Source organism: Ambystoma mexicanum, chromosome 11 (assembly GCF_040938575.1).
Source record: "Ambystoma mexicanum isolate Mex_15411 chromosome 11, UKY_AmexF1_1, whole genome shotgun sequence".
Classification (NCBI taxonomy): Eukaryota; Metazoa; Chordata; class Amphibia; order Caudata; family Ambystomatidae; genus Ambystoma; species Ambystoma mexicanum.
The window spans coordinates 107,650,195-107,665,787 of NC_090934.1; positions in this window are offsets into that span (position 1 = coordinate 107,650,195).

A 15,593-nucleotide genomic window follows, 5' to 3' on the forward strand; every position below is an offset into this window, starting at 1 on the left:
TTATTTTTGCAAAGCTGGTGAGAAGACGCCATTTCCATCGAGTGGATAACGCTGTTAGACCTAGCTTGTGCCTTAAAACCGCGTTGGGTAGTGACATGGGAAGAGACATTGCACGTTTCAGTGATGTCCCTTGAATTTGGTCTAAAATTGCACCAATGTCGACAAGACATATATCTACTGCATAGAGAATAACAGTTTCAATTTTCAACGTTAAGAATTCGATAAAAGGGATTAATGAGAATTTACAGTATTTTGCATGTATAATTTTTAGATGTGATATCAGGGGTCAGATCTTGTCATTTAGTATTTCAGTCCACATTTTGATGGAATTTTTTTCAGATAGATAGTACCCTAGGTAAATCCCATCTGTATGAACAGGAATGATAGTTTGCATAATAGTCCATTGAAATTTCCCTGTTTTTTTATGAACACCAAATTTCATCACTGCTGTTTTAGCAGGATTGGGGGTTAGATTATGTGCTAATGCAAACTCCTCAAACAATTGCAATTTCAGTTGGAGGCCTGCAGGAGTGGGATCGAATAAGATAATGTCGTCTGCAAATGCGAGCCATTTTAGTCGAAGAAGGCCGATTTTTGCAGAGCACAAAGTTTTCTCATCCCAACATTTGTCGAGGTCTGCTAGATACAGGTTGAAAAGGGTAGCAGCTAGATTACATCCTTGTTTGAGGCCTATTTCGGTGTTAATAGGTTTTGTGGTGCGTCCTTCAGAAGTAAGTTTGATTTTATAGGAGGTGTTCGTGTGTAGGGCAATTAACCAATATATCAGCACAGGAGGTATTCCCACTTCAATTAGTTTAGCCCATAATAAGTCGCGTATTACCGTGTCGAAAGCCGAAGTCATGTCGATCAGGGCAATATAGACCGGATTTGCAGATGGCTGTTTTGCTCCCCCAATGGTAAATGCCATAATCATGGCATTGAGAGAGGTACTTAGCCCTTTTCTGAACCCAGTTTGATATTTGGAGTATAGCTGATTCATTTCGATATGCTTTTCAAGATCGTGAAGAAGAAGAACAGCGAAGAGTTTGGCTTCCGTGTCAATTAAAGCGATAGGCAGGTAGTTCTGTGGCAAGGACGGGTCTCCTTTTTTGAATATCGGAATGATATTAGCCGAGAGCCAAGAAGTGGGAATAATTCCGGAGTCGATAATGGCCTGAAATATGGTTTTAAGAAGGATGGCCCATAGATTCGGATCTGCCTTGTACAAGCAGGGAGGAAAACCGTCAGGACCAGCTGATTTAGAGTAGTTCAATCTTGATATAGCCCACTTAATGTCATCGATGGTCCAATTTAGTCGAGGTAGATCATGATAAGGTAAAGAAATGGTACTGATATTCAAGAACTGCTTAGGGGTGCAAAATTTGGTTATAATGTACCTGTGCCAAGTAGATTCAGATATGGCATTCGGAATTGAGAGTGATAATTGATTATCATTGTTTTTAATAGTTCGCCAGATGGTGCGTGTATCATGGGCTGATATGGCTCTTATGAGGTTATAATTAATTTCATTGTATCTGAGTATCCTTATGTGTTTGATGTTTTGTTTATATAATGTTATGATACGATTCCGTTGAACCTGATACATTTCATGAGATAGATCGTTATTTTTCTTCAAGTCTCTAAGAGCCTTGTTTTTATTCCGTTTCTGAATTTTACAGAGGGGATCAAATGTGTGAGGATGTTTGGCAGCAGTGATTTTATTTTTACTAAAATGTAGTAAAGTAGCATGAATGATTGCAGCGTAGATTGACTCCATCACACTGTGCGGGGTTTCCTCTGGGATGTGACTATTGGCTATAGTCAGCATTATGTGTTGGACGAATTTGATGCATAATGCTTTACTCCATCTCAGGGAAATCTGTGGACGATCTATTTCAGGCAGCATAGTCGAAGAATCAACTATCAGAATAGGGAAGTTGATTTTCGACTGGCCCAGTATTTGTGCATGGTCACCGAATGGCATCAAAGTAATTTTTAACGCCACTGATGTTAAAGCAGATTATGGGTGACAAATATAAAATCAATCGTTGAGACTTTAGTGTCTCTAGACCATGTGGACCAGTTTGATTGTTCATCAGGTATGATGATATCCAAGTCCCAATCTTTTAGAAAATTCTTCCATCGTGAGCCTCTGTGCTTTGATAAAATATTGGTTTTAGGGCCTCTAAACTCAGTAGTGGTCCTGCAGTCGCAATTGAAATCTCCTCCTAGTATTATCTCAATATCTTGATATTCCTGTGTGACGAATTCCAGGCAATTCTCAACCGAGGTAATCATCACATCAATAGGTGAAAGCACCGGATTCCAATAAATTGAGATTATAATTATATTACGATACTTGGGGATGTTAGTTGTCAACAGTATTGCAAGAAGATTCACGGCCTTCCAAATGATCTTAGAATTAAACATTAAAGCATTGTCAACTGCTATCAAGATGCCTCCGGCGGGATGACCGACAGTCGATCGTGTTGCCGGTAAGCAGTGAGTAGTGTAGTCCGGTAGCGAGAGGACAGTCGTTTTCATGGTTTCTTGTATCAATAATATTGATGGACGGGTATCACAGTCTAACATTGAATACCACTTCATAAGGTTGTTATAACCACATGAGTTCCAAGATAAGAAGGTTAAGGTTGATTTTGTTGAAGGCTATGGTGTAGAATTAGATTATTTAGCTTTGTAGAGAGAATTAAGCATGGGGGCTAGCCACGGGAGATCATGAGAGATACCTGCTTTGTGCAATAATTCATTAATAGCTGCATTTGGACATTAGTTTTAAGTATGGAAGCGGTTCGTAAATCAAAAATAGATGGTTGAGGACAGCTATGCTCAATGAATTTAATAGCTTCAGGTTTCAATTGAGCTTAAAACCAAGCCTTCTTCTTTTATAATTTCCCTGTTAAACCATAGATATTTCATAACGGCTTCCGAAGACAATTAGCAGACAGCGCGATAGTTAATTTCTGTGGACAATGATACCCGAAGGATATCTTCTGTTTTAAACATCCGTAATTGGGGGATCCGACCAAAGAGCGTTAAAAGAAAGGCTCGATTGATACGATTAATCCCAAATAATTTTCCGTAATAATGTGTTGTGCCTTGTCAGGGAAGCGGGCATAAGAATTTATATGGGGATCAGAGATGTCCTCGAATGGGGGAACCTGATTATTCGGGCTAGTCTGGGTTGAGCCTGTTGGTTCGTTATCTAGAGCAGGCTTGATAGATCTCTCATAGAGTTCCTTCCTCAGAATGTCTAGAATATCATGGTGTGTAAGCATTGCAGAAGTTTGTACTTCTGGAAGAGATCTGTGTAGCGCAGGGCCATGCACCAGAGCGCTATTATAATCGGGAGATGGAAAAGCGCTAGGCAAAACCTGATTAGGTATGTGCAAGGGGAAAGGTTCTGTGGATGAACACATAGCGAAAGATGTCACTTTGCCACATCCATTAACTACTATTTCAGGACGTACAATAGCGGAGGAATCTGTTTGATCATTGCTGGTGATAGAAAGATCCGGTTGAAGTGGTAACTTAGTAGAAGGACGTAAAGCATCATTCATGCTGCTTGGGTCCAAATTTTCCGACTGTGAGGGTGAGCACTGAACCACTGGCAGAACTGGTGTAAGTGAACCGGTATCCCGTACAATCTGTGTTGTTACTGAGTCAGTTATGTTAGAGAGGTCTATAGTTCGAATAGAGCTCGAAGCTGAGTTATTAGCATTTCTGCAGGCTTCACTATAAGATTTGGGCGTTGTGATGGTAGTGGAGCCTACCACTATAAAAATGCGGATGCCGTGTGTTATAAGATATTTAAAACTAGAAAACACACAGTATTCAGGATCGTGGACCGTCTGCCATCCATGCAGTAACCGGGACCGACCCTGCTTAGTTACAAAGTGAAGAAGGATTCAGTCCCCCCTGGGCCATGTTTCCCTAAGTGATCTTTTAAGGGAGGCTCTATATATTAGGCAACATGGCTTTAGTGGGCTAAACTGTTTCTCACTTTAAAGCTAAGCAGGGTTTGTTGCAGTTACTGCAGGGCTGGGAAACCCACTGTTGCTGTAAAAATTCATATTTTTCTTTATTTGCATTATTGGCTGGGAGACTACTAATACCAGAATGCATTTAAGCAAAAGGCAACAAATTGTCTCTGGGTGCAAAACCTTCAAGAACTGACAGTAGCACGTTTAAAAAAAAAAGAAAATAATTCAGATGCCCATTTGGTCGCCCATCCATGCAGTAACCAGGACTGACGCTGCTTAGCTTCAAAGCAAGAAAAGGGCCGGGCCATTCCCCTAAGTGGTCTTGCGAGTTTGGCTAGCTTATCAGGCAACATTGACTTAGGAGGCAGGTCCCTTCCTCACTTTAAAGCTAAGCCAAGTTTTTCCTGGTTACTGCATGAATGAGAGACCTGGATGGCAATTGAATCACTGACCATGGCACCCATTCCCTTCCCTGTAACAAATTTTCCCAATCCTACCGTGTAGGTTATTTAGAAGCTATACCCCTGTTTTCCCACATGAAAACTTTCTTACACAACTAACGGACTAACACCAGAGCCATTTACCTGACATGTACCAATACATGAGTCAGGCAAATTGACAATAATCACGCACACCTGACGGCCCTTTACCTTATCCACAGGGATAAAAGGCGGAGCATGAAAGGACACTGGGAGCAAGGCCGAACGCACACAGATTCAGCTACATTTAACCAGCAGTTCAAAGGAGAAGAAAGGCAGTAAGACCTGGAAGGACGATAAAGGGGGAAATCGCACTTGCCATTTTCAACTCAGGACCGCAAAGCCTCCGAAAAGGAAAGCATAAGTCTGGGTGCTACAGCTGGCGTGCGAAGCAGTAGATGTCAATGGTATATGGGGGGATCCCGCTTTGATAGCACACACGGAGTGGAAAGATGGCTACCGTGTTACTATCCTCCAGAGAACAAAGAAGTCAAAGGGGTTCAGCACAGCCGGTAAGTGGGAGCAAGCTGACAGTAAACCGAACTGTGTTGAGCCCAAGGTTGCAAGTGTCAACATTTTTGAACGCAAGGAAACTGAAAGTCTAAGAATTTATGTATGTGATTGACCTTGAAAGAAAACCCAGTAAAGGTCCGGGAACAGAAGGGTCCAGTGCCACGTGGGCGCTCATTTGAAAGACTCTGACCGCTACCTATTCTTTGAAACTACAAGAACCAGAAGTTCTAGAAAAGGGTGGCATGAGGCATCAGAGTGGTACTATAAGGGTAAGATCAAATCCCCTTATGCAATCGAAAAAGTCTCTGACCCATGGCCAGAGGAAGGGAACCCAGCTTTCCGAGAAGGTTCTGAACTGTAAATTGTGGCAAGTGTGAACCTGACAGAGCGATGCCGAGTGAAAGCCCGGAGAGGGAAAAACCTGCTTTCTGATACAATTGAACAATGCATGAAGCATGTTACTAATACATGAACTGCATTATAGAAAGGCCGTATTGAACCCGATGGAGGGAGGCCCAAACTGTTAAGAGGATAGTAGCCCCACGGAGGGAGATCCAAGAGGCGTAGAGCAATCACCCGAGGTATGAGACTAACTTTTTGTTTATCTGTTTGTTTCTTGGGATCATCCATGCTTGTAAGGCAAGAGATTTTTTCAAGAAGGAGACTTAACCTCTGAAGGTTTTTCATATTGCTGAACTAAATTGTGATTGTCGTGCTGACGAGGCCAAGGAGTGTGCTGTGCTCGAGAGTCCCGCCTTGTCGTGGGGAAGGAAGACCCAGCCTTACCATCCTGACTTTAATTTGGTGAACATTTCTTTCTTTTCTGGTGATCCTTATCCCACACTCCTTTTGTAGTTTAGTAGTGAGGATTGGCGATAGGTTTTATTAGTAGAGGCCCTTTTTATTTGAGAAGACTCCACTAGGACTGCCTTATTAGTATTTGATGGACATAGCTTGCTCCCATATTAGATTTAGTATTAGATAATGTGTTTATCTCACCCATAATAAAGTTCAATAAACACTGTTGAACTGTGATCACTTGTATCTGTCTTTACTGTTGCCCCTATGAATTCCTGGAATACAGAGCAATAATTTAAGACTTACTACATCATTGTGCAAGTACAACAATGCCAGGGAGACTAAAATAGGGAAAAATGAAACAACATCACCAGAAAATGTCAATAACATTAAAGTTCATCAATGACATTTGTGATGTCATCTTTGATGTCCTGGGTGTTAGTCTTAGCAGTGCATGGTGGTGACGCGAGTTATGGTTGCTTAGCTTACCATAACTGGCGAATTTCAGGGGGTTTTCAATTTTACTTGTAACCACAACTTCCTTTTAACAATGTTTTTTACTCAATTTCATAGGTTTGTTAGAGAAATACTTTTCAAGGCTATTAATTTGTACTGTTGCCTGTTTACACATAGGCAGTGTTATGCAATACACTTCTACAGGCCGATTCATGGAATTAATGTGTGCTGAAAATTCCTGCGCAAGCACGCGAAAGCGTGCGAATTGCAGCGCAAGTGCGAAAATCACCGCGAAACTCGCGCACAGCAATTCATGGAAGTCCGTGTGCGTGTAAATCCATGGATGTGTGCCAAAATCCTGTGTGGCGCATGCTGGCGCACGCTGGCCACACGTCTTCAACCAGCGTGCGCTAAGCACACAGTGAAAGCGCACATAGCGCAGTGCACACAACAAAAGTAGGCGTAACACGGGGCGTAACACCCGGAATGGGGAAAAACGCGTGAAAATGTGGGCGTCACAGGGGAAGTACAGGAGGCAAATGCGCGGAATGCCCACACGCGCGCCTACAACACATATTCATGGAATAAACCGGGGCTAATGCGTGCGCCAAAAAAGATGCGTTAATCCGGAAACACGTACGCCAGCAGGAAGCAGGCCTACGTGGACCAGCGCAGCAAAAAAGCACGTGCAAACAACAAACAAGCTCAGACGCTAAGATGAATATATTGTTCCTTGCAGCAGTGGTCTTGGGATACCGCAGGAGGAGGAGGAAGATAGTCAGGCCCAGAATTTTTACACCCAGAACCAGCCTTTTTGGGATGGCTGATGACCAGGTGTATGGGAGGTACAGGTTTCCACCTCACAGCCTTTCTCGCACTCTGAAACACTTGTGTACGAGCGCGATATAAATAAAATAACATTTCATTTCATTTTCACATAATACTCGACCTGGTGAGTGAGTGGGAGGATGACCTCACATCACCCACCCTGTGCTCCCAAGCACTGAGCCCCCTTGAAAAGGTGCTTAATGTACTGCACTTCTTGGCCACTGGATCATTTCAGCGGACAAGTGCTATAGTGGGGGGGTGTCACAGGCCACGCAGTCACGCTGACTTCACCAGGTGTTGGCCATCATGACTGCACGCCCATCAGTCCGCAGGCACATATACCTGCCCAGAACACCTGCAGAAAGGCAGGCTGCCATCCAGGATTTCTACGGGGTGGCACAATTCCCCAAAGTGCTAGGTGCCATTGATTGCACCCATGTGGCTCTATGTCCCCTCAGGGCAACGGAGCACATCTATAGAAACCGCAAGCACTCGCATTCCATCAACGTGCAGGTAGTATGTGATGCCAAGGGAATCATCACCTCAGTATATGCCAACTATCCAGGGTCCACCCATGACAGTTTCATTTACAGAATGTCAACCCTAAACCGGGACCTAGAAGCTGGGAGGCATGGCCATACATGGCTGCTTGGTGAGTATAAATGCCACTGCACATGTATGCATGTCAGATACTGAGTAATGTTACAAACCCACTAATGATACCCATCACCACCTCCCCAGGGACAGTGCCTACCCTCTGAGCACCCACATGAGGACGCCAATTCGGAACCCAACCACACCACCCGAGGTAAGATACAACACAGCCCATATTGCAACCTGGGGCATAGTGGAGCGCACATTCGGAGTGCTCAAGTCACACTTTTGCTCCCTTGACCGCTCTGGTGGGTAGCTGCTATACACTCCCCCAGTAGTGTGCAGGATCATAGTGGCAGCATGTGTCCTGCACAACGTTGCAACACGCCGGGGCCTGTCGGTGGACATGGTGGTGCCCCCACATCCCCAACCATATGCACGGCCGCTGCACATGGGAGTGGAAAGGGCACGTGGTGAGGCAGCCCGTACGCAGCTGGTGGTTAATTACTTCATCTAAAATCACACCCCTGTGGAGTGCACACAGCCCTGGCACATACCAGCTGACAATCAGTGATGATGACATAAGGGACAGTCAACTGTCACAACCATACCAGCCTGAGATTGGTCACCTGGAAGTGTTACATTGTGTGCATCCCTACCTACCAAAACACCACCAATGCTGTGTCATTATAAGACATACATCTATGCTGCTAAATTGATTACCCCCTTGCAAAATACAACATGAAAACAGTGCCATGTCACCCAACCCCTCCCCAGCTCCGCCACCCAACACACCATGGCATTTCATGCAATGTGAAAGCAAACAAAGCAATGCACATGACCTGACACAAGTGTCACAAAGTGCACTGCCCCAAATGGAAACTGCCCACAGACAATATGCTCCCAGTAATCAATAACAAACAGCACACATGAACAAATACTTACCACCAACACAATACAGCAACACACCATGAAACATTGCAAAAACATGACAGTACTAAGTCAAAGTAGTGGTAGTCTTACAACCTGAATAAGCCAGCACATAGACCCCTTCCAACTGTCTAGTGTTGCTGCCACACAAATGTGTCAGTGTACTGCATACAACATGAACTCCATCTGCAAAGGAGACGGCCTTGTGTAGACATGAGGAAGGAACCTGCAAATTAGGAGGAAGACATGGATGCACACGCACATATCAATACACCATGCAGTGTACAGTCCAACAACAATTCCCACTAGGGATGTCCACACAGTATTGACTACAGACTGCCCACACAGCTCATGGGAGCCCAATGTCACTGTGTAAGTCACTGTCACTTGGTCACAACCTTTGCAAGCCCATGGAAACGGGAAGCAGGAGGGGTGTATGTGTCACGAACCCAAGCATCTAACCCAAACTCAGGACAAGCCTGCATGTGCCCATCCGGAATACAGTGGATGCCCACGGGAGCCTCACAAGGCAACACACTGTAAAAAAAAAAAAAAAAAAATCAAAAATGGCCATGTGGGGTTGGGGGGGAGGCCACCCAGGAGGTTCGAGGACAGGATGCACACCAACACCCACATGCGTGGATGTTGCGAAAAAGAAAATACCTCCATGGGCTCATGGCCTGCACGGCTATGCCATTGTGGGAGAACTGCTGTCGCACTCTTCACCCTCTGCTGCTGCATCAGGAGGTGGTGGCACTATGGGAGGCAGCCCACACAAAGCCCTGGTATGGTCCTCCATGGCAGCAAGCATGCGGGTCTGGAAGGTCTGATTCTGGAGGATTAAAGTGCGGAGATCCCCATGCAGCACCTCACGGGTTGCCTGCATTTCTGCACGCATGGACTCGTGTGATGCCCGGATCTCCTCACGTGTTGCCTGCAGCTCAGCTGAGAGCGAACGTGTGAGCTGTTCCAGCTGCTGTTCTGCCCTAACTTTTCAGGAAGCCACAAGTTCAAGCAGACTCTGCCTGAGGTTATGGAGTTCAACCCTCAGGCCTTCCCTGTGGCCCTGTGACTCTATTGATATGAATTCGCGCAGAGTCTCCAGTTGCGCTCGCCGGTCCCTGTTGGACGGCCAACATGTCTTCCCTGTGTGATTGGCAAATGGAGTCTGTTGCCTGCTGTTGTTGCTCCATCTGCCTTTCAGGGGGGATAATGGAAGTGGCCACCCTCTCCATTGCCTGAGCCATCATTTCTACTGATGCTGCCTGTTGGCTTGCCATACCGTACATGGAGTTTTCCCATACAGTATTGCCTGTTGGGGCACGGCCACCGTGTCGGCGGGCACCACACCTGTTTGGGGCAAGGTGATCTGCACCTTGCTGTGCTGGCACTGCCTGAGGCTGCAGGACTGCATTCTCCCACTGATCTGCTGGCCCAGGAACAGGATCAGATGCTGTGGAGTGTGACTCTGCATCCGTAATCGCCAAAGGCGGACCTACCAACACTGACATCCCCATAGAGGGTTCTACCCCTGGTGCAGGTGGGTTGGACAGAACAGAATCCCTGCCAGAAGCACTGATCTGCGACAGCACATAAGTCTCATCATCCGACTCAGCACCTGAATGGAGGTCTGGGGAGCTGAACCCAGAGACACCCCTCGACAGTATGGTCTGCAGTACCAAAGTGTTTCACCCACCACCACACCACGTCCCCCACTTGTGCTTGGCCGTGGCTGAGAATCTACCTGGGTCTGCACCATCTCCTGAACCTCACCAGCATCAAGTGCGTCATTACCTGCAAAAACATGAAATACAAGAAATGGAAACAGGCATGAGCACCATAGCACACACATAGGCCTGACAAGACAGAGATCATGTACATGGTTTACACATGTCCCACATGACTATAACCCTGGCATGCATGCACTGTCAATGAGTTTGAAGGGGAGTCAAAAAGGCAGACAATGAGGACACCAAGATGGAAAAGCAACACATTTGCAGCATGTTGTGTAGCACTGGCATCACACATCAGCCTGTGAGTGGCATGTCCAATACACATACATGACACAATCCAGCACACAGATGTCATGTAGCATAGCCATGGTAAATTAGACAACTACAGCGATATGTCAGTGAATGAGTACTGTCACACATCCATGTCACATGGACATGATGAGAAGATTAATGCAGAAAAGTGTTGCAAAATATGCATGTGTCACACACTGCAACACATCCAGTGTACAATAAGACAGTGATTGTAGGCAGATGTACACATCAATGGTTGGTCACTTCAACATGACAGGAAACAACTATAATTTTCCACATGCAAACAGGCCCTAAAAATGAATTTCAGCAGGCCAATACTCCCTCACTCTGAATGGTCTAATCATTCACATAAACAGGTAACTAAAGTGGCACAATGTGGGGTGTAAACAATGACAGAAGCATGTCACATATGTGGCATTAGGGATGAAAAAAGCATTTGAAAAATGAGATGATCTAAACAATCAGCCTGAATGAACAAAGAAAAAATCAGAACAATGTTGTTGCAAGATGATAGTTCAAGGGCAACAGCAGTAATGTGGGGCTAATTGGCTACTGTCGGCAGAAGGGATACTGTCATACCAAAATCAAAGGCACGTGAATGTATTGGAGGAAGCACATGGGTGACCTATAACACTCAGGAGTACACATCCTCACCTGGCACTCAATCAGAACCCGTCACCCAAACAACATACACATGGATTTCACACACATGCATGGGCACTCACCGGACAATGCGTCGTAATCAGGTAGGTCTCCCACGCCTTGGATCTGTTCCTCTGTGACGAAGGTCCCAGCAACAGACTCATGTTCAGTGAGTTCATTGTCCTCTGGGGGAGACCCACTGACAGTCACCTGAGTAGCGGCATGATTTGAGGCCAGCTTGTTCTTTGCTCTGCATTTCAGGTCATTCCACCGCTTGTAGCAATCCTCAGCTGTGCTCCTCACAAATCCAAGGGCACTTATGCGGTCCGCGATGGTCTGCCAGTGTGCCCTACATTGACCAGGTGTGGTCTTGCACTCTGCAGTCACCACCATTTCGCGTCTATGTGCCGACACATAGGTCACAAGTGCATCAAGTTTGGCGTCATTAAAGCTAGGCTTCCTTAACGTGCCGGAGTGTGTAGCTGTGTCTGGGGCTGGGGTCTGAGCCTGTAGTGCCAGAGCACCCTTCTTCCTCTTTTTCAAAGGTGGAGCAGAGCCTGAGTGGCCTGCGCCGCTCTGGTCAGTAGGGTCAGAAGCGCCGGTGGACTGGGTACTAGGAGTGTGCGAAGGCACAATGACCATAGGTCTTGGTGCAGGCATTGGCTGAACTGTGATGTTGGCAGGGGCAACGTCGGTTTGATGGACCTGGACCGACACTGTCCGGCTGGGAGACTCAGAGCTGGGGTGGATAGAGCTGCAGCTGCCCCAGCAGCCTCCCCACTCTGCCTACTTGGGGCAGCAGATGACATCGCTGCCCCAGATCCACGTGGACTGGTGACACCAACTTGCACCACCACACGTGGCTCAGACTTGCTGACCTGGAAGTCAGCCCGGGAGTCATCCTGTGCCGGTTCAGGTGCCACAATGGGCTGGTCCAACAAGGGCTGAGCTGGGTTGGTGTCAGCTACATTTCCCACAAGCATGGGGGGAGGCATGGGTGTCCCTGATTGGTCCTACACACATGGGGGTCTAGGGGCACCCTGCAATCCTGGCCACATCCTCTACCACACCCACCATGCCCACCTTTTGGAGGTCGGCCACCTTTGCCTCCCTTACCACTTGGTCGCCTCCCAACCATGGCACTGATGTTGTTGTGCGTATTGGAGTAGCAGTAAACGATTGTCCTGGGCAATTGGGGGCAAAAGGGGTAGGGTACTAGATGGAATTCGTACCCTAGTGGTCTAGCAAGACTTTCTGTGACCGCTGGGGGAAGATGACAGGTCACGCAACGCATAGGTACCCCGAAAACAAAAAGTAACGTGCACGCAACCCCTGGTAGACCACCTGCGTGGAAAAATGAACCCGCACTACGCTGTGGCACCCAGGAACACAAAAATAAGCGTATGCATGTTACACGTAGCCTACAATGACCTCTGAAGGGGTACGCAACACACGGGGCAAGCACAGTTGTTAAATGCGTGCGCGACTCACCATCTGCCTGGAAAAAGAACATGAAAAAAACACGCGTGTGCGCGTTGGCAACACATCCACCAAAAGAAGAATTGTACGCTGTCTGAGGAGACAGGACAAAAGAAGAAGTGAACGCTGTTTCAGGAAACAGGCCCAACAAAAAAAGTGAACGCTGTCTGAGGTAACAGGGAGTACGAACTTGAAACGCTGTGAAGTAATAGCATGTGAACCGACAAGAAGTACAGAATTCACCCACTCGCTCTCCACGAAAAGCACGTACAAGGAAATGGGGTCCTACACGTACCTTTTAAAGCAGCCCACACGTACAACATCACTTACACGTGTACGCGCTAAGACCCTTTCATCCAATTACACAAGCTGACACTCGGACATGCAGTTTTAGGACGTGCACGATGAACATGAACCCGTGTTGATGGAAACACCTGCGCACGTCACGTCACAGATGTGTAGGCCCTTTCCTCAGATTACACGCATTCACACGCGGACGTGCAGTTTTTTCACGCACCATGAGCCACTATGGCCACGTCACGAGGGAAACACCCGTGCGCGTCATGTCACAGACGCGCTTACGCGCTAAGGGCCTTTGGTCCAATGAAACCGCATACGTGTGCAAACACGCTTACACGCTAAGGCCTTTTCTCGAATTATACACTGACATGCAAGATTTTCATGTGCCAAATCACTCCGTATCAAGCTGGCCACACAACAACACACGGAAGACCACGCTCCTGCCCAGAAGGCCAAATTACTGCCCCCCAGAGCCCGGAGCACGCTCCCACCTGTCATCTGCTGCTGCCTGCCTGCTGCCCATGTGCCCTGCTTTTTGCTGCCTGCACATCATCCATCTGCAGGGGTGCAGTTGTTGTGACCACCCCTGCTGGAATTTAAGACTCCCGACTTCACCCTGCACTTGTAGCCTTGCCTCCTCAGCACTTTCCCGCCCCCACTCTTAGGGGAACCCCTGTCCTGCACTTCTCCCTCTACCCCCTCCCACTTGCACTTACCACCTTGTCATGCACTTGCACAGTAGGATTTCCACAAGGCCAAAATGATCATCTTAGTTGTTCTAGGTTTTTGATTCCCATGCCCCTCCCACCCCCATATTAGCTTGTGGAGTGTGGAAACGCCTGTGTATAGGTGCCATAAAAATGTCCAATAAATAAATGCAAATAAAATGTGATACCTATGAGTTTCAGCATTATATAACTAAATAAATAAATTGAATGGGTGAACTGTTTGAATTATGATACTCTCATAAAGATTGAGTTGTTGGGGAGCTTGTGGAAGTGGAAAAATGTCCAAGGTATTATTTATAGCCCAATATGGCTTATGGTTATCAGCAAACTTAGTACTGCAGTATGTGCATACTATTAAGGGATCCATTATTTTGTTTTTATCGTCTGCTGTTGCATACAAAGCTAATTGGAAACATTGTGAATCCTCATTCTATTTTATAAGCCATATCTACCATGTTTGTATAGAATTTTGGCATATGTGGTTTGAAACTTTGCTAACATTTTTTTGTATGTGTTTGAAAGGAGGTTACTGTTGGAAAGTTGTTGGTTTATATTTTGTAAACTAACTGTATATTCCAACTCTACTTGAGTTCCAAAATATTTTGTTTGTATTTGTTGTATTTTTACGCAGAGTTCTTTGGGTGTTCAATTCAGGAGATTGTCATTTAATATTTGGAGTTATACAGCAGGACTGTTTGCATTGTACAATGTAGGCACAAGTTTTCGCATTGTAGAATGGTGTGTAGCTAATATATTTACAGGAAGGAACGTGCTTTTAAAAGCGGTTCCTGTAATGCAGGGTATGGAATGTCCTCGTAGTCCAGTGCGGATGAGCACTGGGCCGTTGTCCATGGTTTGTGTTCTACCTTTGTCTTTTACTTTACCATAGTGATTGAGGAATTGTCGTAAGCATTTTAACAACTATTGGTGCATATTGAGCTGCATGTCCATTTGTGCACTGTATGACTTGTCTGGACAGAAGGAACAGTTGTTTGAACATTTGTTGGAGGAGATTTCTACTAATTCATAGCCTCGTCCATGATTGTCTATAGAAATTGTGTTTCTTTGTTCTTGTTCATATGCTTCTACATTACAAACGGTTCTGTACTGCAGGTGTGAAGCCATTCACCTGTACAGAGTTTGGAATGAGTATGTATATTGACATTGCACATGTTTAGAAGTAGTTTTGGTAGTGTTTTCATTACGTTAGTTAGTGGTATCATTCTGTATAAAAGTAGGATAAAAAAATATGTTTATTTTGAATGAGCTGTCAATCAAAGATTCAAGGATTATTTTTCGCTGGTAGTTTTCAAGTGCAGAACCTAATTTATACCATTTTTTTAAAGAGATTGCTAACCACTCTGTGCCGGGCCATTTTTTGTAATATAGATTTGTTTGACTATTTTACTGTTGCTATATTGATATTGCTAGATATAGTTTGAGGTTGATTTCCAGTGGTGGTTTCTTTGATATGTATTGTTTTACTTTTATTTTTGAAAGGAGCTAGATTATTTTTATTTTCGTTGACTGTAATACTTTGCACAAGTGCCGTTATGTGTTCTGTTTTCACATTTTATATACATTGTTTTAGTGGGGGTGACTATATGGCTTATCTTTTTTTATCTGCTCTATCTCTTCTTTGTTTTCAGTGGAGCTGACCTTTCGGAGGCATTGTTTAGTACAAATAGGAAAAAAGAAAGTTGCTGTAGGTATATGTGGGTGTTATTTTACAAGGATGAGGGTTGTGTGGGTGTAATTGGGGAGGGTGGATAAAGAGTGGTGTATGATTGTGTAGTGAGA